This window comes from Cynocephalus volans, chromosome 12 (genome assembly GCF_027409185.1).
Source record: "Cynocephalus volans isolate mCynVol1 chromosome 12, mCynVol1.pri, whole genome shotgun sequence".
Classification (NCBI taxonomy): domain Eukaryota; kingdom Metazoa; phylum Chordata; class Mammalia; order Dermoptera; family Cynocephalidae; genus Cynocephalus; species Cynocephalus volans.
In genome coordinates this window covers 2,647,741-2,673,903 of record NC_084471.1, presented here as the reverse complement: position 1 = coordinate 2,673,903, position 26,163 = coordinate 2,647,741, and the positions used below count along the sequence as shown (strand labels likewise).

The 26,163-nt window shown below is 56.1% G+C and overlaps 1 protein-coding gene across 1 annotated transcript in view; it reads left to right on the top strand.

Moving 5' to 3' along the window:
* TAFA5 (TAFA chemokine like family member 5) overlaps positions 1-26,163 on the top strand; it is a 155,091-nt gene that overhangs the window by 33,323 nt on the left and 95,605 nt on the right. The gene's annotated exons all lie outside the window — the stretch shown is intronic.

Sequence of the window (26,163 nt, the reverse complement as noted above, 5' to 3'; positions counted from 1 at the left end):
AGCGAACGGAGCACGTGAGTAGCAGGTGTCGTGGACGATGGCTGGCTGCTTTCCTGCGAGGTGGCTCTCACCCAAGCCACGTGGGCCTGCTTGCCCTCTGTGGGGCTTCCTCTGCCTGGCTCTGAAGGTGTAACTTGTCTTTATGGTTTTCAGCCTGTGCAGCCGTAAATGAGTCCCATTATGTTTACTAGGTGATTTTCCTTTGGTTTATGAGGACGTTCCCCACAACCCCTTCCTGCCCCTTTCTTCCTGAAAGGCACCCTCTGAACCATTCCTGGGGCTCACAGTGCCAGCCCCACCCCAGCCCCACCTCCCAGAGGGGCCCCAGGATGGGAGCTGCAGACTCGGCTTCCACCTTGACCAGGCAAGGCCATTGTGAGTGCCCGTGGGGGCACAAGCTTCTGTCCCGCAAAGGCCACTCTCCCAGTGGCCCTCCTTGCATTGCACTTGCCCTCTGCGGGCTGGCCTGAGGGTCTCCACACCCTCTGCTTTGCCCTTCTGTGCTCTTGCTTGTGAGCAAATTGCTCAGGGCTGTGCTCACACAGCTTTTGAATGGTGGTGCTGGGGTGGGGCATCAAGGACACAGACATGCATGTCCCCACTGGTTCTGTGGTCGAAGAGGCAGGCCAGTCCTTTGGGAGACATGGCATGGCATGTTCATACTCTGGGACCCTGGAGGTGGGCGCAGGGCTGGCAAGGCACGTGGCCTGAGGGTCAGCGTGAGCTGTTCAGGAGCAGACGGGCTCCCAGCAGAGAGGGAATGGCCCACTGTTGGGGGCAATCAGGCAGGTCTAGGACAGAGGGCTGTAGGCTTTGAATGGGAAGGTGGAATACACTGGTTATAATTTCTGTCAACACTGCCCTCCTGTTTTTCTAAAATTCTAGCATTTTCTGGTTAAGTCTTGATGAAACAGAAAGTCCAGATTATCAATACTGTCTAAAGTGTCCTGAGTGTTCTGCTAGACACGTGGGCTGTAGGTGGTGTTCCAGGTGCCTCTCTGCCGGTCACTCCCACCCCTGTAGTCCCGGCTGTGGGCACAGAGCAGCCTTGGCTCTGCCACATCCTCAGGACTGAAGTGTGCCTTTGCAGGCAGGTGCCCATGCATTGACATCAGGGCTTTGTATTTACCTTTGCAGGATAGATTGAATTAGACAAAGGCTATCCTTGCAGTTTTGAAACAAGAGACCTTGTAAATACTTATTGGAACAAGCTCAGGACTGACTTGCTCATAAAGACACCCTGGATGGCTTTGCCTGGCGTGGGGTGACAGACAGATTGGCATGACTTAGCATTCATCACATGTGATCAGGTGCCTCGCCTCCGCCCACAGCGCACCCTAATGGCAGCGTGCAGAGAGGGTCCTTGCAGCTGTGCTGGGCAGCGTGGCCTCTCATGGGTCCTGTGGCCACCGAAAAGCAAGTGGATAGCCTTTGTGGCCCGTCTAGGACCTTGGATGGCTGTGAAGGGGGTGCCTTTGAGTGTCTCCTTGCTTGATGAAGCTCTTTCACAACCACGTGGGCCCCTCTCTTCTGCTGAGATTCCCACCTGGTCCTGCAGGATCAGCGCAGGTCAGTGGAGTCCGGAACCATCCTGCACCCTCCTGCGCCCTCAAGTCTTTGTTACAAAAATTTTCCTAAACACAAAAACATAGAGAGAATAGGAGAGTGTACCAGACACCCATCTGCCCTACATTGAGGGTAGCATGGTCCTGGCTTCTAAGAGGCCTTAGAAGACCCAGGGCAGGGTGACTGTGAAGGGTTGAGAGTTGTCATGAGCAGGGACGCCCCAAACCTGTCGCTGAGGAAGGAGTGACTCGCAGAGTGGATGAACACATCAGGTGTTGACTTCTCGGGACCGCGATCTGTATCCGGCCTCAGCATCCTGATTCTTAAAATACAGCAGCTAAAACATATTTTCCAGTCATTTTGTCCCCTTCTAAATGTAGCCATGGCACGCTCAATCTGTGCCCAGGGTCACTGGCAGGGCTGGCCCTGAGCCTGGCCTTCTCACCCTCATCAGCAGGGTTCAGTTCATGCAGGAGCCTGGATACTGGACTCTGAGACCCCAGAGTCAGAGAGGACTTTGGTGAACCTGGACAGACTCTTGCTTTATGTGTGCAGGGACTGAGGATAGCAAGGGAAGGGGCGGACCGCAATACCCGCCCTGGTGGACTTGGGGACCAGGCGTGGGCTTCAGCAGCACTGTGGGCCACATGCTGCCCACTGAGCAGAGCCCTTTGCCCACCACCTCCCCAAAGCCCTCTTCTGTGGCCACAGCCTGGAGGCCGTAGCAGCAGGTTAGAGGTGGGAAGCACGTCCTTGCAGCTCCGGCCCCACCCACTCTGGCAGTCTCTGAGAGAGTGAGAGGAGCTTTGGGCTCTATGAGCATCCCACTGTCTGGAACATTTGCATGTCCAAGGCCTGGAGGACATGGGGCACCAGGCTCCAGTGTGTGTTTTATTTAATACTGGGTGGAGTTTTGCATACGTCTTGTTGAAATGCCAGTGGTCAAATCCAGTGGGAAAGGAAAAAAGAAAACAGTGAGTGGGTGCGGGGCTGCAGACCACCGGAGGGAAGGGGCAGGTGAGCTCCCCCTGCCCTGGGGTCCGCACTGCCGCCTGCCTTGCTGTGGCTTGCACGCTTCTCTCTGCTGTTGCCTGCTTCTACACCGAGCATCACTCTATGGCACATGGCCCAGTCTCCCCTGAGAGCCGGTCAGCAGGGCCCGAGGTCCTAGAAAGTTCTGATCGTCTGAGTGGGTCCAGACAGGGGTGAGGGGCCCCCATCCCACCCCCCTCTCCACTCACCCTTGGTGGCCTCTCTGGTGACCCCCGTACCTCCTCTCCCCGCACAGCCCATAGTGTCTTGGGTTCCTGACCTCAGGTGTATCTCCTGCCTCTTCCAGGAGGCTCTGTGAACGCTCATCTTGCTAGTTTTCCTTTTCTTTCCCACATATGTAAACGAATTCACATATTTTAACTTTATTATCTCAAAATGTTCCAATTTGGAGTTGAGCTTTTCTGATGCTCATAAAATCTGGGAGGCAGTTTTTAATCAGTTAGCTCTGCTACAGCCAAAGAAGGGACAGTTTCCCTTGTTTCCTTGTTCTTGCTTTTTAAAAATTTTTTTTGTTGAGAACGATTTAATTTGATCTCCAAATATGAGTTGCAAACCCTGGTGCTTTGCTTTCTGGTGGTGGAAGATCTCAGCTCCTCCCAGGAGTGTTATGGGACTTACAGGGGATGCTGGTTTGGTCTGTCGGGACAAGGCCTCTGTCCACATGTCTCTATCCTGCAGGGTTTGAATCCTTGTTCTACTTCGTTATTCATCCAGCATCTATTTGAGGGACACGTACACTGTGCCAGTTGCAAGGCTCAGGATCTATGGAGAAGAATGTGGAATGGCCTCTACCCTTGAGCACCTGTTGGTCAGCTGGTCAACCCGTCCTCCATGTACCCATCTGCCCACTCACCCATCCATCCACTCACCCATCCATCCATCCATCCACCCACCCACCCACCCATCCATCCATCCATCCATCCACCCACCCACCCACCTACCCACTCACCCATCCATCCTTCCATCCACCAACCCACCCACCCATCCATCCATCCATCTACCCACCCACCCACCCACCCATCTATCCATCCATCTATCCACCCACCCACCCACCTACCTACTCACCCACCCACCCACCCTCCCATCCATCCACCCATCCACCCATCCACCCATCCATCCATCCTTCCTCCCACCCACCCAGCCACCCACCCACCCATCCATCCATCCACCCACCCATCCATCCATCCATCCACTCACCCACCCACCCGTCCATCCACCCATCCACCCACCCATCCATCCACCCATCCATCCACCCACCCACCCATCCATCCACCCACCCACCACCCATCCATCCACCCACCCACCCACCCATCCATCCATCCACTCACCCATCCATCCATCCATCCACTCACCCATCCATGCACTCATCTGTCATTCCATCCATCCATCCATCCATTTGTCCATCCATCCACCCGTCCACTCCTCCATCCACCCATCCATCCATTTACTCATCCATCATTCCATCCATCGATTTGTCCACCCATCTAACTATTCTGTCTATCCATCTGTCTACCCAACCTGTCTATCCTTTCTATCCATGCATCCATCTATCTGTCCACTCATCCATCTATCGTATGCTGGATGCCCCATCTGTGCTAGCTGTGGTGAGCATATCTGCCCGAGGCAGGCTGGCACAAGAACACAAATGCCCATTATATAAGAGCTTGTCCATTTTACTGTGGGGGTCCTGACTTTGTGAGGCCTTCTCAGAGAGTGCTGGAGGTTGTAGCAGGGGTGGGTAGAAGGGAGGCTGGCATCTCAAGGAGAAGAGTGACTCGATAGGGTGACCTGTGGGGTACAGAGCAGAGTCATGCCAGAGCAGGCCTGGGGTGCCTCCGTGATAGGACTGAGTGCCCGATGCTGTAGCATGAATGTGTCCAGGCTGTGTCTATGTCCTCAGAGCCTTGGTCTTTGTGGAGCAGGCTGGGCAGGATGTGAGTGGCTTTGACCTTAGACCCTGCAAACAGACATTTGGACCTGTCCCCCTCCCCCGAATCTGAACATGCGGGATCGTGGCTGAGCACCTGTGACCCTAGATCCCCACGAGCTCTCTGATGAGTAGCCAGGGTCAAGAAGGAGCACGGAGGAGGGGCCTGGCCTGCAGCAGAGGTGCACCTGCCAGTCCCAGGCAGCTGCCCCTGGCCTTGCTTCTTTGTTTTCTCTTCTTAGAGAAGTTCAGGCTGTCACTGGCTTCTGAGGCTGAGCAGGGGGTGGTGTTGGAAGCCAGGACCCGGGTGTTTTTTGAGCCACCCCTTCCAGAAAGAGTCCTTGCAGCAGCTCAGCCCCCACAGCACATCTTCTTTCTTCCTCCTCCATCGTGAGCGGGAGAAGCCGATAAAAACTTGAAACCCCAGGATTTTCGAGGTCAGAAACTTGAAAGTCCCACTCATTTTTCCACCCCCCAAATATTTTTCTACTGTGTTCATCTTTCAGTGGCCAGAGGCAAGGGGATACTTAGCACCAATGAGTGGCACTCCCATGTGGGGTCAGGCCTTGGACACCCACAGGGGCCATGTCCGGGCACTTACACGTGTCAGTCAGAAGAATTTCCACGAGACTCTTGTTAGAAACAGCGAGGAAGGCTTGCTCAAGACTGTGGCCACAGGGGAGAGACCAAACTCAGCTCCCAACTCAGCAGGGCCAGGCGGGACTGTGCAGGGTGAGGGGGTGGACGGAGCCAGGAGGAACTTGGTTAGGTGTTGGGTGGGGAAAGAGGAGCTGGATTGGACATGGACGGAGGGGTTTTCTCAGTACTGGCTCAGCAGGATTCTTTGCTAAAACTGGGCTGGGCAGGCCAGGGATGAGGCCTCATGGAGAAGAGGGCCCGCAGGAGCCTGCCCAAAGTTTGGACAGAGAGGGGTCCTGCCGTGCGCTGTTGTAGGAGCTGTGAATTTTTGGATGATGGTGCAGCCAGAGGAGGCTTCCTGGAGGAGGTGCTGTAAACATGGGACAAATGACACTTCAGGGTCAGCCCAGGTGGCCACTGCACTGGGCAGGCACCCCCCTGCTCTGCTGAACCTGACTGAGGTTAGCAAAGTTTGGGGTGCTGGCTTAGGCTGGATGAGGGGGAGAGATTCTGAACAGGAGTGTCTGTGCCTCACTGAGTCCCACTGGCAGCGATGGACAGAGCAGCCGCTGAGGGCTTCGCTGTGTGGATGGGGCCTGCCTCACACTGGGGCTTGCCCATGGCGGCTGGTCACCCCACCGGTCAGGCGTGGACGGGATGGGAACACTCTTCTCCATTTGCCGTCTGGTTTCTGTTTGTGGAAGGTCTTGTCTCTGGACTGCCCTCCCCATTTCTGTAACTACCCACCTGCAGGAGCCCAGCCTGCGGACACGTTCTCCGTAAGCTGCACGGGGGCGAAGCTCTCAGTGCAGCTGTTGCCTTTGACCTTCACAGGTGCCTTCATGGTGGTGGGAGCGGTGTGCACATTCCACCAGCTCCTTCATGCCCCTTGCACGGACCTGTGAGGACCACTATCCATTAACTGTGGGATACCACCCACGGATGTCCATGCAATGGGTATCACCATTTGAGCAGAGGGCACCCTTGCCAGGTCCCTAAGGTGTAAAGGTGAAGGGAAGGAGGTTGTTTATTGCTGAGTGTGAGGCTGATGTGAAGTCCCCAGGGCTCAGCACATTTCTTGGAAAGCCTGGAGACAGGTGGGAAGATGGCAGAGAGCAGCAGGCCGAGCACACCCCATTTAACCACATCAGATGCTGGCATGGGCCCGTGAGGCATCTGCCAGGCTCCTTGGCACTCACGGTAAGGAGGCAGATTGCCCTTCATATTTCCATAGATATTTTAGTAGGCCGTTTTTTTTTTTTTTTTTTTTTAAGTTTTAGATTTATAGGAAAATTGTGGCGAGAGCTCAGAAAGTTCCCATGTACCCTGCGCCCACTTATAATAGTTAACTTTGGCATTGCAAGTTTGTTACAGTGAAAGACTACTTTGGTTGCATCATCATTGAGTGAAGTTTGGGTATCACTCGGAATGCCTTAGTTTTTATCCAATGTCCTTTTTCTGGTCTAGGACACCATCCAACATTTGGTGCCCTTGTCTTTCAGGACTCCTCTTGGCGGTGACCGTTTCTCGGGCTTTCCTTATTTTCGATGACCTTGATGGTTTTGAGGAGCACTGGTCAGTTGCTCTATAAAATGTCCCTCTGTTGGAATTTGTCCAGTATTTCCTCCATGGTTAGGCTGGTGTCATGGGCTTTGGAGAGGAAGGTGGCAGAGGTGAACACTTTTCCCAGCACATCCTGCCAAGTTTGCGTGCAGTCCCTGTGCCTTGTTTGACCTTGGCCACCTGCCTGAGGAGGGCTTGTCAGGCCTCTCCCCTGTGATGTCACTATTTTCCCATTCGACCATGCTCTTTGGAGGGTCACTGTGCGTAGCCCACACCTATGGCGTGGGGAGTTACGCTGCGCCTCCTTGAGGCTGGAGTATCTGCACAGATTATTTGGAATTCTTCAGCATGGCAGGGAGGTTTTCTCTTCTCCCCATCTGTTAATTGATTCAGTCATTTTTATGTCAGCATGGGGTTATAGAGTTTTTACTTTTTCATACTTTGGGTTATAATCCAGCATTACTTTACGTATCTGGTTGCTCTGGCCATTGGGAGCTCCTACAGGGGCTCTGGTGTCCCCTCGACCCACCACCAATGGTCTTGGTTGTTTTTTGAGCACTTTCGTGGAGACTCCAGGCTCGTCGTTTCCTCCCCTAGTCCTACGAACAGCCATTTCTCCACGGAGCCCTGGTTTTTTCATTGTAGGGTGGTATCAGGAACCAAGATCTCGGTGTCCTGTCGCTAGTGGGGTGGCATTGTTACTAAGCCTTCTCAGCAGACAGAACGAGGACACGCACGTGTGTACTGACCCATGTATATGTGTGCTGTCTGTAAATACTCTTACATGTGCCTGTCTGTATCCATATTAAACTAAACATGAGACCACACTTATTGCTCCAGCTCTGACCCATCAGCACACAGATCTTCCCAGCCCCGCACCTTGCCCTTCGGTAAACTCCTGTTCTAATGGTGAGAAACCTGGAGCCAGCCATCTTCCGTCCATCCCCACGGGGGCACCTTCATCACCCACAGCGCGGTGCTCATGCACGACCCCTTTTGCCTTTAGTCTTCCAGATTCCACCCATTTCCAGAGTTCCTTGGGTCAGAACCTTTTCTCCGCAGCCTCCCCAGTGGGGCTGCCTCACAGCTTCTAACACAGGTAGACGCCTCCACTCCATCTGAACAGCTGCCTGGGATCCCCCAACTTCCTAAATGATTTTTAAAATCTGCATACATTAAGGTTCCCTCTTGGTGCTGTAGAGTAATATGGGTTTTGACAAATGTGGAATGCTGCGTATCCACCATTACAGTATCATACAGAACAGTTTTACTGCCCTAAAAATACCCCGGACTCCAACTATGCCTCCCTCTCTCTTTCCCCCGAACCCCCAGAATCCACTGATCTTTTTACTGTCTCCATAGTTTTGTCTTTTCCAGAATGTCACATGGTTGGATTTGTGCAGTATGTAGGCTTTTCAGACTGGCTTCTTCCCCTAGCAACATGCATTACAGTTTCCTTCAGGTATTTTTGTGCCTTGATAACAGCCCGTTTCTTCTTATGATTGAATAACATTCCGTTGTGTGAATGCACCATAGTATATCTGTCCAACTACCTATTGAAAAATAATTTGGTTGCTTCCAGTTTTTGGTGATTATGGATAAATCTACGACAAACATTCACCTGCAGCTTTTTGTGTGGACAGAAGTTTTGAATCAAATGGCTAAATACCTAGGAGTGTGATTTTGAGATCGTATGGCAAGAATATATTTAGCTTCGTAAGAAACTGCCAACTGTCTTCCAAAGTGGCCACACCGTTCTGCGCTCCCACAGCAGTGAATGAGCTCCCGCTGCTCCACGTCCTCGCCAGCATTTGACATTTTTAGGTTTTTGGAATTTAGCTATTCTAATAGGTATGAGGTAGTGATCTCGTGTTTATCTTAATTTGCAATTTCCTGATGAGAAATGATGTTGAACATCTTTCTGTATGCTTATTTGTCATTTTCTTGTGAAGTATCTATTCATATCCTTTGCCCATGTTTTGATCGCGTTGTCTGTGTTGCTATTGTTGAGTTTTAAGGGATTCTTTTATATGCATATTTCTGATACAAGTCTTTAATCAGATATGTGGTTTGTCCTCTAATTCTCTTAAAAGTGTCTTTGCAGAGCAGATGTTTTTCATGTTATTAAAGTCTAATGCATCACGTTTTTTCTTTTATGGATTATGCTTTTTTTTTTTAAATCTAAAAATTCATTACCAAATCCAAGGTCACATAGTGTGATTTTTCTCGTATGTTACTTCTGGAAGTTTTATATCATCGTGATTTATGTTTAAGTTTCTGATCCATTTTGAATTAGTTTTTGTGAAGGTGTGAGATCTGTGCCTAGTTTTTTGTTTTGTTTTGTTTTGTTTTGTTTGCCTGTGGGGATCCTGACTGTCCCAGCGCCGTGCACACAGACTGTCCTTCAGCCGACCCTGTTCGCGCGGGTGTGTAGTGCTTTAAGGATGGCTGCAGGGCTCCGTTCCCACGGGCAGCCCCAGCCACCCCCCTGGGTGGGGACCCTGCCAATCCTTTTGTTTCCCGTAATCCACAAGGATGTACACCAAGGCTGGAAAACACTATTTTCAGTCAGTGGAACATCAGCTTAGCATTACCCGTGTATGTCTAAAGAAAACTGAATCATCCTGGACCTCCCTCATTTGGGTCCTCCCAGGACAGGAGCATTTGCAGTGGGATTCCTGGTGCAGAGCCGGAGGCTTCCCGCACACCACCTTGGCTGCCTGCGTGTGCAAGCAGCCGGGGTTCCCAGGGGCGAGGGCAGCTCTGCATGCTCTGAGCAAGCTGAAAAGCATCTACACCTGGAGAGGCCGTGCACAGGCCGGGTCAGGCATGTGTAGCTGCTACAGCACTCTTTGTCCCTGGGCTGCCGCTGGCAGTGTCCCTGCCCCATCACCACAGTCCTGCCTGCTGCGTGTTCCCATCCTGCTGTGCTGTGAGAACAGGAGGTGCAGGAAGGACAAGGAGTCTCCTCAACGGAGGGGTCAGTGGCAGAATCAAATCTGCCATTGCTGCTGCTGAGACTCCACGGGGTTCTCCCCCCACCCCCACCTCCTTCCTGGGCTTGTCCAAAATGAGATGACATGCACCCTGTGCAGAGCTGAGCTGGAACCCTTGCAGGCTGTCCCTGCTCCACTCTGGGTTGCCATGGACGCTGCAGGGAGTAGTGGCCTGAAGGCTGCAGCAGGGGTGATGGGGAGGGAGGCACAGGCCTGGTCTGGGCACTGAGGCCGCCTACTCAGCTGGGGTAAACCTCTGTGACACATGCCAGTGTGTGTGGTCCTTGGGAGGGACAGGGAGCTGGCACCTCCACCAGATTCTCTTAGGGGACCTAGCAGGCAGGTGGATGGGCTCCCTTCATGATTCCCACTGTCCAGGCAGGGAAACTGAGTCTCAGAGAGGGTGGGCCCCTCAGCCAGAGTGAAGGCTATGATGCTGGCCAGGCTGAAGCCTTTTTTCCCTGGATGCCAGGCTGGGTGGACACAGGAATTGCAGTGGACTCTGCAGGCCCAGATTGGGAGGGCACACCCAGCCAGCAGCGGATGAGGAGCATTTTTCAGCTCACATTGTGTCTGCCTCTGCACCGGTCTGGGCGAGGCTCATAGGACATGGGGAGCCTGGACCCCACCATGAACTGCCATGCCAGCCCGTAGGCCCCCTCCTCTGTGGGTCCTCCCTCCCCTTCCCTCTGGAGTGTGGCCTGTCCCCTCCCCGACTGGGGGTCCTGGGCCCTGCTCTGTCAGGCCCCCCAGCCCAGGAGACCTCTCGTTAAGGACTGCTTCGCTGGTCACACCCACCTCCGCCCAGGTGCTCTGCGTGTGGCTCTTGTGGCCAGGATGAGAAGCAGCCAGGTAGGGTGGAGATGAGCTCTGCTCCCTCTGCAGCCCAGGGCCTCTGCATCATGCCTTTCATTGGAATGAGCCTGGAAAGGTCTGTTCCCAGTGCACATTGAGCTGGATGTGCTCAAGGGAGCCTCTGTGACCCCATGTCCTCCCTGGAGCCGGAGATGGGGAATGACAGTCCCCAGGTAGCATCTTAGGTTCCTTAGTGGGGTGTTTCTTTCTGAGACAAATAGCCACTGCTGAAAACAGTTCTGCCACAGGCAGCATTTCCAGGGAACACCGGACTCTTGCCAGATGTCGCGTGCACTGCACATCCCGAGGGTGGAGGCCGTGACGCTGAGCGGGAGGCAGAGGCCAACGCCTGCGGTACCCAGGCTGGGAGGCAAAGGTGCCGAGCGTTCCTGAGCAGCATCCTCCCAGGACCCAGGGAGGGGGGACACTGTCCCCCTGCCACCAGAATAAACTGAGGGGGAACCGTCAAGAGTCTGCAGAACACCTGGCAAGCGGGGAAGCCTGTGCCTGCCCATGTGACCTGCAGGCAGCCTCCCGCAGGGAGAGACTGGCCAGGCTGGTGCTCTGGGGTCCTGGGTGGGCTCCCCTCACCAAGGGCTCCACTGTAGCGGTGCTCACTCAAGGGCTGGGCCCACTTGGGATCTCCGCTTCATCCCCCTCCAGGCCTTCCCAGCCTCAGGGACCAGCCCTGGGCACAGCCGGCCTGCTTGGCCAGGTCAGAAAGGAGAGATGGAGTCCAGACAACCCAGTAACCCTGTGGTCTCCCCTCGTCCTGATTTGCCAGAAACCCTATAGTGCATGGGGCAGCCCCCAATGCAGGGGACGATCCAGCCCAGTTGTTCACAGCGCTGCCCAGAGAATCAATGGGTCCCAGCCACTGGCGTGGCAGAGAGCAGACGGCCCCTCCAGCTGTGTGGCCTCATGGCTCAGGTTTCATCCTCCACTGGGGAAACTTTTTAGCTTCTAAGGGGGAGTGCTGCTAACAATGACAGTAGCTCACAGGAGCATCAACTGGGCCTGTCCCCTGCAGGGAATGGCTGTGGTCCCCGCTGCTCTGGTGATGGTCTGTACTGGCCCCCTGTGGGCACTGAGTCTGTCACTGGATCCCGGCAGAGAGCTTGCCTACCATGACCCTCGCAATGCTGCTTGTCCTTTTCCACCTCCGCTGCGGCCAGCTGCAGCTCCTCTCACTGAGGTCGCTGGGCACCTGGGCTTCTTGGCCTCTTAGGGGTTTGTGCAGAGGGCCCAAAGTCAGCATGTCAGAGGCTGGACCCAGGTTCACTAGAGCCGATGCCCCGCTGTCCACATGGACTCAGTCGGAGCTGAGTCTGAGCTGAAGGCCACTTGTTTACTTGGGTCCAGGCTTGACAGATACACAGGAGCCCTGGGGCTGGCTTGAGCAGAGAGAGGCACTGGGGTGGGCCAGGATGGGGATGCCCAGAGGTGTCCGCCGCCCTAAGGACCAGATCATGGCTCCCTCCTGTATTTAGAAAGTACGCTGTGGGGCTGCCTGATGCCCACACCTGCCTCCTGTTAGCTCATCTGAGTGAGGAAGCGCGAGCAAGCGAGTGAATGGTTTGCAGGGCCAGAGGGGGAGGAGCCCATGTCCACCTGGGTCTGCACAAGGAGGCCACAGCCATCAGGGAAGGAACCTTTCAGATGGGGGCAGATAACACAGGACAACCCCTTAGCGATCCCACCTGGCTGGTGTGTGTGTGCCTCTGTGCAAACGTGCATGTGTGTATGAACACCTGCTGGTGTGTGTGCATCTATGTGTGCATGTGTTCCTGTGTGTCTGAGAGCACATGCTGGTGTGTGTGCACATGTGCTGGTGTGGGCATATGTGCTGGTGTGTATGTGTGCGTGTGTGGGGACACGTACATGAATGTGTGAGCATGTGTTGGTGTGTGTGTGCATGTGTGAGAACACCTGCCAGTGTGTGTGTGTGCACATACACATGCTGGTGTGTGTGCATATGTGCTGGTGTGTGTGTGTGCATGTGTGGACACATGTACATGCATGTGTGAGCATGTGTTGGTGTGTGTGTGCATTTGTGACATCACCTTCTGGCGTGGGTGTGTGCACATGTGCTTGCATGTGTGTGCATGTTCACATGCATATGTGAACACTTGCTGGTTTGTGTGAGAGTGTGTGTGTGTGTGTGTGCATGCACGCATGCACATGTGCATGCATGTGTGTGAGCACATGCTGGTCCCCTGACTTACTCCCTGCCCCTGCCCGGTCTCACCCCTTGTGCTGAGGCCTCTCACGGGCTGCCCTGGAGGAATGGCCCTGAATGTGGAGTGGAAGATGTCAGACCCCTGCACCTTGTCCACACTGCAGGGTTGATGGCCTCCTGACCTCCCTTGGCAGAGTGTGCAGAGTGCACCTGGGAAGCTGGAGCTGGACTGGGAACTTCTGCTTTACTGGACCACCTTGGGTGCCATGTGGGTGGGGTGGGGACATTCTAAGGACGGCAGCCAACTGAGGGTCCATTACCAGGGTGCTGAGAGAAAGGAGCTGCCTCATTTCCTTCAGAATAAACACGGCCGGGCCTGCCTTTTATTGACCTTTGTGAAGTCGTAAGCGGCGGTTAAGTCAGTGTTCATGATGTCGTGCCAGCAGTGTTCCAGGCCAGCTTGGGGGGAGAGGTGGGCCCTGGGCCGCTGCAGGCCCCAGTCAGGCGGGCAGCGCCTCATTAATGTGCCCATTAACGGGGCTAATTGACTGCGCGCCCACTGGCCAGTGGCGAGCACTTCATAAGGCCGTCTGGGTGCAGCGATTGCTGCCTCAAGGAGAACAGTGAAGGTGCCCACATCTCCTTCCTTGTCCCTCCGTAAAGCGCCTGCGTATCCACAGCAAAGCCGCCAGTGTGGCGTCAGGGCCCGAAATCACCAGGGCGATAAATCCCAGGCTCCTGGCGCTTGCGGGAGCAGAGAACTCAATCCATCTGGGCGGCAACTCTGGGCTCCTTTTTGTTTTTCTGCCTGAAACCAGCTGGCCAGGCCTGAGGATGAGCCCGGAGTAAGCCCTCACACGACCCTCTTTGCCCAGATAGTGCCAAGCTGACGGCCCGCCTGCGGGGCTGCAGGGGCGAGCCGGGGTGGGTGTGGTTCAGCTGGTGGCCTGTGCTTTGGAACACCATGCGGGGTGCTGTGGTTTCTTCAGGAACATCCCGGGAAGGTCTGGCCTCAGCCCCCTGCTCCCCTCCCGAGGGAGGAGCTGAGGGGCCAGGTGAGAGGTCAATTTGGCAGCTTCTTTAGGCCAGGTCAGGAGAGCCCAGCTGTTATGGACAAGGTCTGGGATGGCCCCGTGCCCACAGGGAGAGGCCCGGGAGCCTCCTCTGCCTGGCTGGGCCAGAGGTGAAGCAGGAAGCTTCGGCTCCTCAGGCAGGAGCCGGCGCCCACCCAGGCGTGTGATTCCTGGTGGGCAGCCACACCTAGCCTAGTGTCCTCTCTAAGGGCAGTGCTGGATGCAGACCTCCTGCATTTCCAGCAGGGAGCTGGCATGATAGACCTGCTCGAGGGGGAGGGGGCTCACTGGTCTCCTGGGACCCTCACGGTGGTGTCCCTGTGTCTCAGAGACCCCGGAGCTGTGCGGCTGCGTGGGTTGGTCAGATTTGCTGCTGTCCCTGCATTCCCGTTTGTGCAGCAGGATCCTTGCAAGTGCTGCGGGTGTCTCTGCGCCATGCGATTAGACAGAGTGCTTTGGATAAGAGCCCCTTACAGCCTCATTACCCAGACCCGCGAGGCCCCTCGTCACATCGGCCTCCTGGATCTGCGTGTTAACTACAGAACAAATTAACTGGGCTCAAGGGCTGGGAACCAGGTAATTACTTGCTCCTGCCCAACCGGAGCCTCTTGGCTGGATCGCATGCAGAGAGGACTTGGGGGGAAATCTTACACCTTCGGGGTTTTCTGACATTTTTTTGAGACATCACAGAATTTAGAGTCTGTAATGACGTGTGGAAAGGACAGCTGGAGTGGCGTCTGGGACAGGTCTGGGTTTGAATCTAGCTTTTCCACTCACCAGCTCCTGCCCGTGGGTGGGCGATGGGACCCCTTCTACCCCAAGTCTCAGCCCTTGTTTCCAAAATACAGAAATCGTTCCTACCTCTCTGGGTGCAGTGAGGGCCGTGGGGGACCTGCAGGATCAACTGTGTGGTGTAGGGCTTAAGATCAATTACCCTTTAATCATATTGTCCCCAACAGCATCATGTGACAACATTGAATTCGAGGTCTCTGAGTCTTGGGCTGGACCTTATCTTCTTAAAGGCCATCTCCCACCCTGGGACTCTGGAGCAGCTGGGATGTCCCCAATGTGATGTGTGTGGCCCTGCACGGTCCTCGTGGGTAGCCTCTTCAAGAAGCAGGAGGAGCAAGGATGGGCAGGGCTGGGGCTGACGTGTGTGTAGAGCCTGAGAAATGCCCAAGGGTCTTGCCTGCCTCCAGCTGACCCTCACTGCCCCGGCCCTGCTCTGGGCCCTTGCCCCCCACCGTCTGTGCGACCCCTCTTGAGCCAGGCCCTTCTGCCAGGGTGAGCCAACCTTTCCCATCATGACCAGTGTTGGGCAGCCCCTGGATGGTGGGCCAGGGTCTTGCGGTGGTGACAGAACCCCGCACCAGGCTTGCTTCCCGTGGCTGCAGCAGCAGAGCATCATGTGCTTAGGGGTTTAAACCACCACATTTATTCTCTTACAGTTTTGTAGGCCAGCAACCCAAAAGGAGCCTCCCTGATCCATGATCAAGGTGTGGGCAGGGCGGGTTCCTTCTGGGGGCTCCAGGGGAGGATCCATCTTCTGTCTTTTTCAGCTTCTAGAGGTGCCTGCTTTCCTGGCTTGGAACCCCTCCCTCCGTCCTCAGAAGCCATCCCTCCGTGGTCTCTGCCATTGGCAGGGTTAGTGTAAGCAGAGGCCCTTCTGGTCCAGCCAGAGATAGAAGGGTACTGTCCCGTCCTCCTGCCTCACCCTACAAACTGAGAAGCGGGGGCCACTGTGCACATTTCACCCCTTGCCCCTTGACCCTGCCAGGCGGAGCTTTGGGTGGGAGTGGGGCTACGCCCAGAGGTCTGGGGTGGGCTCACCATGTCTGAGTCCTGACTGCTCTCTGGCCAGGCTGGCACCTGGGTCTCTGAGCTCAGTGCCCTCCGTCCACCCTTGAGGGTCCTATAGGGACAGAAGCAGAGGTGTGAGAGGCGTGGGAGCATGGGCCCTTGAGTGGTGGGGAGTGTGCAGGTGTTCTGATTGTCCTCATGACCCTGACCCTGACCCTGTTGCTGGGCACTGGTGGAGCCCTGGTGCATTCCGCAGTCATGGGCACCTGGTTACCCAGCTGCGGTGGCTCTGCCCTGTCATGGTGGTCAGTCCTACAGTTGGCAGTGGAGGTGGACCTGCTTCTCACATTATTGCAGCAGAGAACTTGAGGCTCCCAGGGCATGTCCCTGTGGCCCCAGGAAGGTGCGGGGCTGTGCTGAGGTCACTGTTTGGGGTTCTGGAGACCTGTGGGGTTGACAGAGGTGGGGGCCAGCCTTAGCCTGGGTCAGGGGTCCAGGGGAGCCACCCTCAGGTCCACAGGCCACGTTGCATGTGGAGTGTACTTGGACAAGAGCTGGCTGCATGCTGGCAGTGGTCCCAGGGCCAGGCTCCCTTAGAGCCACGTGGGGCTGGTCGGTCCCTTCATCTTCATGCTCCCTGGTCCTGGTGGGCCCGGGTGTGTCTGCTGTGAGGAGGACATGTGTACCCCTGTGCTGGCCCCTCTCCGCCCCCTCTGCAGACTTCCTCTGGCTTCCTCTTCTCCAGCACCACGGTCCTGCCCTGTTTCTACCTGTGTCCCCTTGTTTCTGGATCAGGAAAGTGGCTCCTCACCCCCTCTCCTGCCGCACAGGGCCGAGATCTGACTACTGAGCAAGGCTAATCTGGGTGAGGACGTTCCCTCCTAGAACCTCCTGACCTATCCTCCAGAGTGGGGCTGAGCCTGGTATTCCTGGTCCAACCCTTCTGCCAACTTGTGCGGGGGGCGTGCGGGGCAGCCTGGTCCAGCCACGTGGCTGGGGCCACAAGAGGGGGTCTTTCTTTACAGATTCCAGTCTTACTTAATTTCTTTATCTCACCGCACACACTGTCACACAGAGATAATCTCTGCCATCCTGTAAACGTTCCATGGGAGACCCGGGCTTCGTGATCTACTGCCCCTATTTAATTGGCTCTGTTGAAATCTGACTGTGGTGGACAATTAGGTACTAGTATTTAATAGCAAACTTGACTTCACTGTAACTCAAATATTGAGACTGTAATAAGCCACAGGATCTTAAAGAACACATTTTCTGTATTTATTAAGCCTCATAATAAATGTCTACCTCGTACTAAATGTCTATAGGATCAGGAATAAGACTATACATAAGTTACTTAATTTGTGGGCACAGTGTAGAGCTGAGTGTTTAGATAGCCCCGGTTTGCAAGTGCTGTCTCTCTCACTGCCAGGGAGCGGCTCCGGCTAGATTAGTGCTCTGGCCTCGCCGCAGCCTCCCACCATGGTGGGGCCCCAGGCTCCCACGGAGCATCTGGGCCAGGAGGTCCACAGCTCAGGGCTGGGGCCGGTGTGAGTTTGGGCTGGTGCTGGGCTGACCACGAGTTCAGGGCTGTCTTGCAGGAGGGAGAGGAAGGGGGCGGCTGTGCCCAGAGGATGTCCCAGTGCAGTGGGAGAGGCAGCGGGTGCTGCCCCAGATGTGGCCCAGCGGGCAGCGTCAGCCAAGCCGCGTGGTCAGCTTGATGCCCATGGCTAGTGCAAGGTGCCCAGATGGTGGACTCCTGGGAGAGTGAAGGACTCATGCACAGCAGAGAAGCCATGTGTGTTGTCAGAGCAGTGTCGGAGGAGCTGGCCTGTCTCCCCTTCTACCTACATTGTTGGCCACAAACGCCTCTGCAGTGGGCAAGGCTGCGAGTGTGTGTGTGTGTGTGTGTGTGTGTGTGTGTGTGTGCGCGCGCACACCTGTGTGGTGCCCCAGGTAGGCCGAGCCTGGCAGGGGTCACCAGCCCTGGGTCTCTGATGCCCCCACTGGGGGCAGTCCCTGCACCCCCCACCGTCTGCCTCCGCCTCACCCAGTCTCTTGGCTACAAGCGAAATTGGCTGGTTATTTTGCCCATAATAAAAATATGACAAGAGTGATCTCACAATTGATAACCTGAGTCTGAGTGCCGGTGGCAGGTTCTGTTGCCTGTGTCACCACAGGGAGCCACACTGGCCTGTGTAAGCACAGCCACCACAAGGTGCTATTAAAATTTATGACCAACTAACCCAGCCATGCTGCTGTGTGTGAGGGGTGTGTGTGTGTGTGCAGGCGCGTGCATGGGGTGTGTGTACACGTGTAATAAGGCAGAATGGAACTCACAGCCTCCTACCCCAAGTCAGGCCAAGCCAGAGACATCCCTCCCACCAGCCCCGGCCTCTCTAGCTGAGCCCGTCACTGCCCTAGTGAGAAGTTATTACCTTAAGTCTTGTCCTAATTTTACAAATACTATTTTCTCATTACGTAACACTTTGAAAATAGAGCCAAGCACAGATTTGGGAACTCGAGTCACGATGGCGCCCCACCTAGGAGTAAGTGCAGATGGAGGACTGTCCTGCTAGACTGAGGGACCATTGCTGAGGACACAGTGCAAAGGCTTCCTGAGCCACAAGGTCAACCCTGCCATGGGGGGAGCGTTCCCCAGGCACCGGAGACGGTCCACACCAAGACTTCCAGGGTGGACAGCATCCACCTGCGGGTGTTGGGCCCCAACAGGCAGACAGGTGTTTTCTAGCCGGTCACTGCCACACGTGCGTGACCACGTGATGCTGGCCAGGACCAACTCCTAAAGTCCAGTTCCAGGTCAGAGGACACCGGCTTGTGGTCTTGACACTAAGCCCAAGTCACCCTGCACGGGTTACAGCCTCTGCTCCTTTGCTGGAGATCGAGCACAGACTTGTCCCTCTGGGATCCTAGGGGGCCTCGAGATCTCCCCATATCTTCCTCGCTGGTTCTATTTCTTCTGTGACCAGCTGCCTTTCCACGGCTGGTCCTGGGGCAGCACTTGTGGTCCTGCAGCCTGGAAGGTTTCAAAGTCGAAGCTTAAAGCAGCACCTGTGTTTCTGGTGTCATCGCAGTTCAGGAAGTCAACGTGGGACCGGGTGGGGCGTGGAGGTCCAGGCGGTGTGACCCACCCGTCGTAAGCTTCGTGGTGGGTGCTGGGCGGTGGCAGGGAGTAGTTGTGCATTTGTACTTGCAGGTGACATGTTGAGGCCTGGGTAGTGGGGAGAGGCTGTGGAGGCTGGGAACGGGTGGTGGACGCCCTGCTGTGGACCCGGGTCTCCACCCTGGTGACCGCGCCCGGGAGATGGAGCTGCAGAAGCAGCAGGGCCAGGGCAGGGAGAGGACTAGAGCCACATAGACAGCGGGTCACATGCATTTTGACCATGATTATTGATTTCAAAGAAAATGACATAACAGCCTGGTAAACACACTCTCGCACGCATCTAAGTGACAGAACTTTGACCACATGACACATTCTTCCTCTCCCCACAACCGTCATGTTTCCTTTTCTATCCTGCCCCTCTGTCCCTGTCCTGGAAGCTGACTCGTGGTAGCCAAAAGCCAGAGTTGGTGGGAGTCACCTGCCAAGGGGCCCACGGACACTTTCAGGGTGAAGGGAAGGTTCTGACCCTCAGTGGCTAGCTGTTTATCAGGTGTACACACGTGTCACTCGTCCAGCTGTGCACTTAAGAGGGGCATCGTCATGTGCACACTTATGCCTTGGTCTTGACCTCTTCAAAAGCCCAGCCTGATTTCCCAGTGAATAAGGGCCAGGACCTGGGACAAAGCCTGTCATTCTGTGAGTCCCTGGGGCTGACATTTGCTATGCTGTGCTCTCTGCTAGGGGAGCAGCTCGTCTAGGTCCCAACACGACCGAACCGTCTTGTTTCTAGTGAGCAGTAAAGGAAATCTACTCCCCATGACCACTAACCATTGGCCATCTCCCAAAGGCCCCTTAGCAGCCCAGAACGCTCCCAGGAAATCCCTAGCCCATTCTGGCCTCGGGGCACGTGTAGACTCTCTTGGTGCCCAAGGTCCACGGGATCTTCGCTTGAGGCAGAAAGCTGGCAGTTCTCTGCCCAGAACTCGAGTTCCCTTTGCCATAGATGAGGACCCTCAGGCCTGGGGTCTAGAAGATGAGCCGGCGGCCCAAGTGTCCCTGCTCCAGAAGCTGCTCCAGGTGACGTGGCCATCCCCATGTGTGCCCTCCCTGTGTGTACCACGTGTGGTTTCCACGGTGCCACCTACGAGACCTGGGTCCGTGTCCCTCCTCCTGGCTTCTGGAGGGCAGAGCCAGCTTCCCAGTGGCCCCACTCCCTCCTGGCACTTCCTCGCCCAGGTCTCTGGTGGATGCGGGCTGATCTATGAACACCTCTCCTACGGGAAGCCCCAGACGGGCCCCAGGGTGCACCCATCTCTCCCTGTGGGGACCTTCCCTGACCCCCCATCTTCTCAACAGCACCACCCGCTGGCTTATGACTGTGCCTGCGGTCAGCTCGGGCCACTCCTGATGGGCCCTCACACCCGGCCTGACTCCTCAGCTCCACCTTGTTTCCATTCCAGTCCTCACACCATGCTGACATGTGCCGTGGTTAAATGTCATCCTCTTGGTCAGTGCCTGTCAAAGTCATTCCAATCTTTATTCTGTCATCTGTCATATCAGTCATCTCTCCCAGATTTATGTCACCGTCAGTAGCTCTACTGTTAAACAGCGTGTCTGCCTGTGTCCCAGGGCTGGAGGGTGCTGCATGGGAGGCCCAGGCTGCACTCCCATGCACCCCCAGGTGCGCTTCCCCTGGGGCGTCCGCTGGGTGCGGGCTGCTGGGCTGGCCTTCATGCTCTGCCTGGAGCTGCTGGCTTGGACTGACCCCCCTGAAACCCGTGTAACACCCGGGGAGCACCAGGGAAGGAGGTTGACACATGACGTGCCTTTGGGCTGCTCTCTAGTCCTGTCATCCTGAGCCAGCCTGGGCAGTGTCAGCCCTCCGTGGGGACTGTGCTGGGGCTTTGAGGACCCTGTGATGTGCCATGAGCCTGGGACCCCTGGGTCTGGTGTCTTTCCTTGACAGCACTGGGCTCACTCGGCAAAAATGGAGCAGCCGGGACTGGACTAGTGCCCTTACATGCTCAGGCCCCAGTGTCCTTCCTGCCAATGGCCTGCCAGGGTCCTGAGGAAGTGGAAAGTCCCCACAGGCTGGGCGTGGCCCTGGGAATTTTGTTCCGCAGGTGTTTTCTGGTGTCCTTCCTCTCCTCCCTGGGTTTCAGCGCACACCCCCCAGACATGTGGAGTGTCCTCTGTGAGCTGTTTCTGCAAAATCTGCAGAAACACGGATGATAATGGCACTGGCCTTGGTGGGGCCATCCAGGGTTTGTGCAGTAAGCCTAGACCCAGACCCGCCCAGTGCCTGCACCTCACTGTACCTGGCGTGGTAAGCAGGAGTGACACCAGGCTCTTAGCCTCTGGGGACCATCAGGCTGCACTGCATTCTTGCCCTGGGGATAGTTGGGGTTTGGTTCAGCCTCCAGCAGGGCCCCCGGTGGTTATGGACATGAACGTGTTTGTCATACAGCCGGGCTCCAGGCCCAGGCTGGTACTGACCTAGAGGTGAGAGCCAAGCCTCTGAGTGCACATTGAGGCAAACCAGTCCCCGCTGTCCCTTGCATGCAGATGAAGGGCATGAGCGGCCCATGGCCTGTAGCCTACCCCTGTAGAAGCCCCTTGCACCTTTGTGCCTGGCACAGACAGCTCAGGCTCACTTAGCAACCAAGGCTGGCTTATCTCAGCGTTCAAGTGGGGTATGTGCCCAAGGTGGGGTTTCCAAGGGACATGGCCCCTCTTCTTGGCTCAGACACAACCTTCACAGCCAGGACAGAGATGGGCAGTAGCTGGTGAGGTCTCACACCCCAGGGCATCTTCTTGCTGTGACCAGGCAGGGGCGGTGAGTGTGCTGTGCCCCCCAGTCCTGTGGCTCTCGAACAGGGGCATGGGTTCCCATCCCAGCTCTGCATGTCACGAAACTTCTCTGCACCGAGGTTGTCCACCCACTACGTGGGCGAGGCGCTTCCTTCATTGAGTGGCCGGGACGAAGTTGAGATTCAATAAGCCTAACCTGCCCTATGGGGGGTGGGCCACTCTGCCTCATGAGGCTGTCCATCTGTCCCAGGCTGGGGCCATGGTGTTGCCAGGGACAGCAGCAACAGTGGCACAGGAGGTTAGCTACTGCTCTGGAAGACCATGTGGCCATGGTGGCTATGTGGGAGGGTGTCCCAATGAAATGTAAGTGACAAAAAACAGATTACAAAACAAGAACTTTCCTGTGACTGTGCCCACAAACACCCAGACCAAAGATAAAGTCTAGTGGGATGCTCTGGTAGGAGGCTCTTCCTTGGGGGTGTAGTGGTCATTTCTTAAAATTTTCTCTCTGTCACCCGATTTTTGTTAAGTGATGATGTTGCAGTATTTTTTAGTAATTAGAAAACTCCCCCAAAGCGTTGCTTTATTTCTTTCCATTTTAACTAGTGTTGCCCATCCTGCCTCCATGCCCCCCCAAACACACACGCATGTGCACTGGGGTTCTCTCACCTGGAGCCCCGCGAGCCCCTGGCCCAGGCTAACCCAGACGGGAAGGTGGCCGCTGGCCTGCAGGGACAGACAGGTGGGCGGGGCTGTGCTGTGCTTCATGGGAGTGGGTGTCGGAGGAAGAATTGTGATTTCTTTTTGGTTTTATTTTTGAAACATTTTTTCCTTGTGGTTTTAATAGTAATGTGAGCTTCTTATTTAAAGAAAACTTGGGAAAAGAGAAAAACATTGCAATCCCACCACCTGGAGAAAGTCTCTGGTGGACCCAGGGGAACATAGAGAGGAGAGGAGGAAGGTGGTGGACACCGTCCTTTGCAGGAGGAGCGGAGCCCTGGGGGGAGGCTGCCTTTGCGATCTGCCAAGAGCCCTTGAGGGACCCCAGAGAACCTCCCTGTTGTGAGGGCCCGGCCTCCTTCCAGCAGCTGAGGTTGGAGCAGGCCGTGAGGTGCTGCCCCAGAGCCCGGGATTGCCTGCTCCTTCCAGACAGCGGGATGGCTCCCAGCTCCCACGGCCACGGCCAGCCCTGGCTCCCCACAGGCCCATCCTCTTCCTGAGCCTGGCGTCCCTCCTCTGGTAGACGGAGTGATCGTGTAGCTCACATAGGGCAGAGGGAAGTTCAGCACAGGGAGCTGGACACCCTGAGGGAGGCATGGGCCCTGACTCCAGGGACCCTGTCACTCTGGCCTGGACACCAGGCCTGCTGGATGCCCTTTACATAGGCCTCTCAGTGAGCTGGAGAGAGTGTGGTGTGTGCATGTGCTCCTGTGTGCTGTATGGGTGGTGTGTGCGTGTGTGTGGCATGTGAGACACAGAAACAGAGCAGGACGCAGGGAGAGCTATGGGAGCTCGTCTTCCAGAAGCTTCCGTGGCAGCCCTTGCTCTGGGTACTCAGGCCCTGATAGCAGCCCCAGGAGAAGGCTACGGCTGGGCAGGAGAGGGAAGGCTGGAGCGGCAGTGTTAGCAGAATGGGACCCTGGAGCTGGGCTAGTCCTGGGCCGTCCTGGGGCCTGAGTCTCAGCTGCACAGGAGACCCCTGGCCTGGCAGAGTCTACCTGTGTGTGTGCTCAAGGCTTCTGTCTGCACCACCTTCTGTGACCTGGAGCTGGCTCGTCCTCCCTTCTCCCTGCAGGTTGGACAGGGGCCTCCCCTGCAGCCCCGTAGGGACCATTCATGAAAGCAGGTGTTGAGGCCGTGCCAGGGTGGGACGCAGGCCTGGGCCACCCTGGGAGTGTGGGTGAGGACACTTGGAAGGACAGTCAGGGAGCCCTGGGGCTGAGCCCAGCGCTGTCTGCAGTGGGTCCACCTGGCCGTGTGTGCACCTGCGGAGTCAGGCATCACTGGCTCTATCCAGAGGGCAGAGGGGTCTTTGAAGTGCAGAAATGTGAGCAGAGCAGGGAGCGACTTTCTGAGTGCAGGAAGCAGCTGGGCCTGGAGTTGGCTAGGACAGGGATCTGCCCAGGATGTGGAAGTGTGGCTTCTGGAGACTTCATCTCTGTGGCTGGCGCAGCTAAACTGAGAGCACAGGATGGGCTGGATGGGGGGCGGTGGCACTGCAGGCCAGTGACCAAGCCTCACCTGACGCATGTGGAGCTATGAGCCAGTGTGGGCAGTGCCCTGCCCCTCCCCCATCCCCCTGGACCGGTCACAAGGCAACTGTGTGCCTCAGTCTCACCTGACTTTGTTTGCAGGGAAGGGCCAGCATGGGGACTGCTTACATGGGTGCTATGCATCCATGCCTCTTCCTCTCTGCTGTGGTCATTCCTGGGGGTAGTCAGCTGAGTTGGGAACCTGTGAACAGTGGGCACCTCTGCACAATCCCCCTCCCTGGTCCTGATCTGGGCTCCCCACCCACCTTCTTGCTGTGACTGGTGCTAATGGGGCCGACCTGTCCCAGCTTGTGGTGACCGCAGGTCTGTGCAGCCGCCCAGGCATCTGTGATGCCGGGTTTGTCTGCCACTTGTGAGTGAGGTTAGCCTTTGGCCATCTGAGATGAGGCTCCTCTCACGGCATCTTCAGGGCAGGACCCGTTTCTTGCTGAGTCTGCTCAAGAACAACATCAGTGTGCCTTAGGGGCCTCTCAGACACGGGATGGCCGTGCAGTTGGTACCAGCCCAAGCTCCTTCTGTGCCCAGGGCAGACATTGCTGATCAATCACAGACTTGCCCCATGTCTGAGGAACCTCCAGCCACCCAAGGCTCCAGGCAACTGCAGTAGTCGATGGCTTTGTGTGTGTCTGAGGGCCATGGCCAGGCACCATCGTGACCATCTGAGACTCTGGGACATCCTCTGTGGGTGGCTGCACCATCCTGGCCTGGGCATCCGGAGCCCCACAGCAAACATGGACGTGGGACCCTGAGTGAGAACGTCCATTATATCCAGGGCGACTTTTGTGAGTGAGTGCAGAAGCAGATGGTTAAGGTACTGGTTAGCAACGGTTTACTACCCACATGGTTAAAAATTACAGTCTGAATGTAATTGTTGGCTCCCAGAACTAAACAGTAAAGCTCTAGGCAGGGTGGGCAGAGGCCCAAGTGCAGCATGGGCTCAGGGGGCCTTCTGTCCTTTTCTCTGTCTCCTTGACATTGGATGTCCCCTCCCATCAATACCTGACCCTGTGGTAACTGTGACCTGCTGGGAGAGTCCAGCCCATGCCTATCGCCTATCACTCCTTCCAGGCCCCACGGGTGCCTCGGGTTTCTCTGTGCTGCTATTTTGGGCTGCCTGCCACGCAATCACCCTCCTCTGGACTTCACCCTGGCCATTTGCTTCTGAGAGTCTCAGGCCTTCCCCTTTGAGCCTTTTCAGTAGTCTCACCATTTTCAGGCACTGCTGTCATAGGGCACCGAGGGCCCAAATCTGTGGACAGCTCTGTGGGGTCCCAGGGGATGGGGCAGCCTGGCTGGGAGGCTGGGTCTGCACTTGGGATGGCTTTGACCAGCTCCCACGGGAACCAAGAGACAAACACCCCCAGCCACAGCTGCCCCAGAGACTCAAGAGCCACAGGAGGGTGCGAGGGCAGCTAGGCAGAGTCTGCAGAAAACCAGCCTCAAGAAAGGAATTAAGGAGGTGAACAACAAAGCGGGAGACCCTGGAGGACGGGCCAGGGCAGTGTGGACAGTGACAGAGGTGCTGGTCTGGGCTGCGGCTGGATCCTGGGCATCCGTGAGCAGTGGATACACTAATAACCTGGACAGAGCAGCGTGGGTGTGCACCCCACAGGTAGGAGGCCCGGAGCATGCCGAGGCTGGCATTCCCATATTTTCAGACAGAGGTGGGTTTTCTGTTTGTTGTATGTTGAATTGTGTCCCTCAAAATGATAGGTTCCTGTGCTAACTCCCAGCACCTGTCTGAATGTGGCCTTATTTGGAAATAGGGCCTTTGCAGATGTAATCAGGTTAAGCTGAGGCTGCTAGGTCACTGGTGTCCTCATAAGAAGAGAGCCTGAGAAGAAGACCAAGAGATGATGGGGGCGGGAATTGGAAGGCCCAGGGTCACTGCAGCCACCAGAAACAGAGTCTGGGAGGGGCCACGGCTCTGGTGACACCCAGATTTAGGACTGCAGCCTCCAGAACAAATGCCTGTTGTTCAAGTTGCCCAATGTGTTTCTGTTTCCTGCGCAGCCCTAGACACCTGCTCTCGGAGGGATCTCAGTGCGCCCACACAACCGGGGCCCGGCGGAGGGGTGGGGGTGGCTTCTGGTTTCATGCATCAGCACCGGCTTGTCCAAAGCACGTTGTCCAGAATCGAGGCTCCTGAGGGGCGAGGGTCTTGGGTTGGCAGCTGCTGGTCATGTGGCCACCCGTTTGAGGGCTGCACTGGGACTGGGGGACCCTCTGCATTCACTTGGAGGTGGCCCTGCCTGGAGGGCGTCACCTCACTCCCCTTTCCAAAGAGGCAGGCTCTGAAGGACTAGTCAT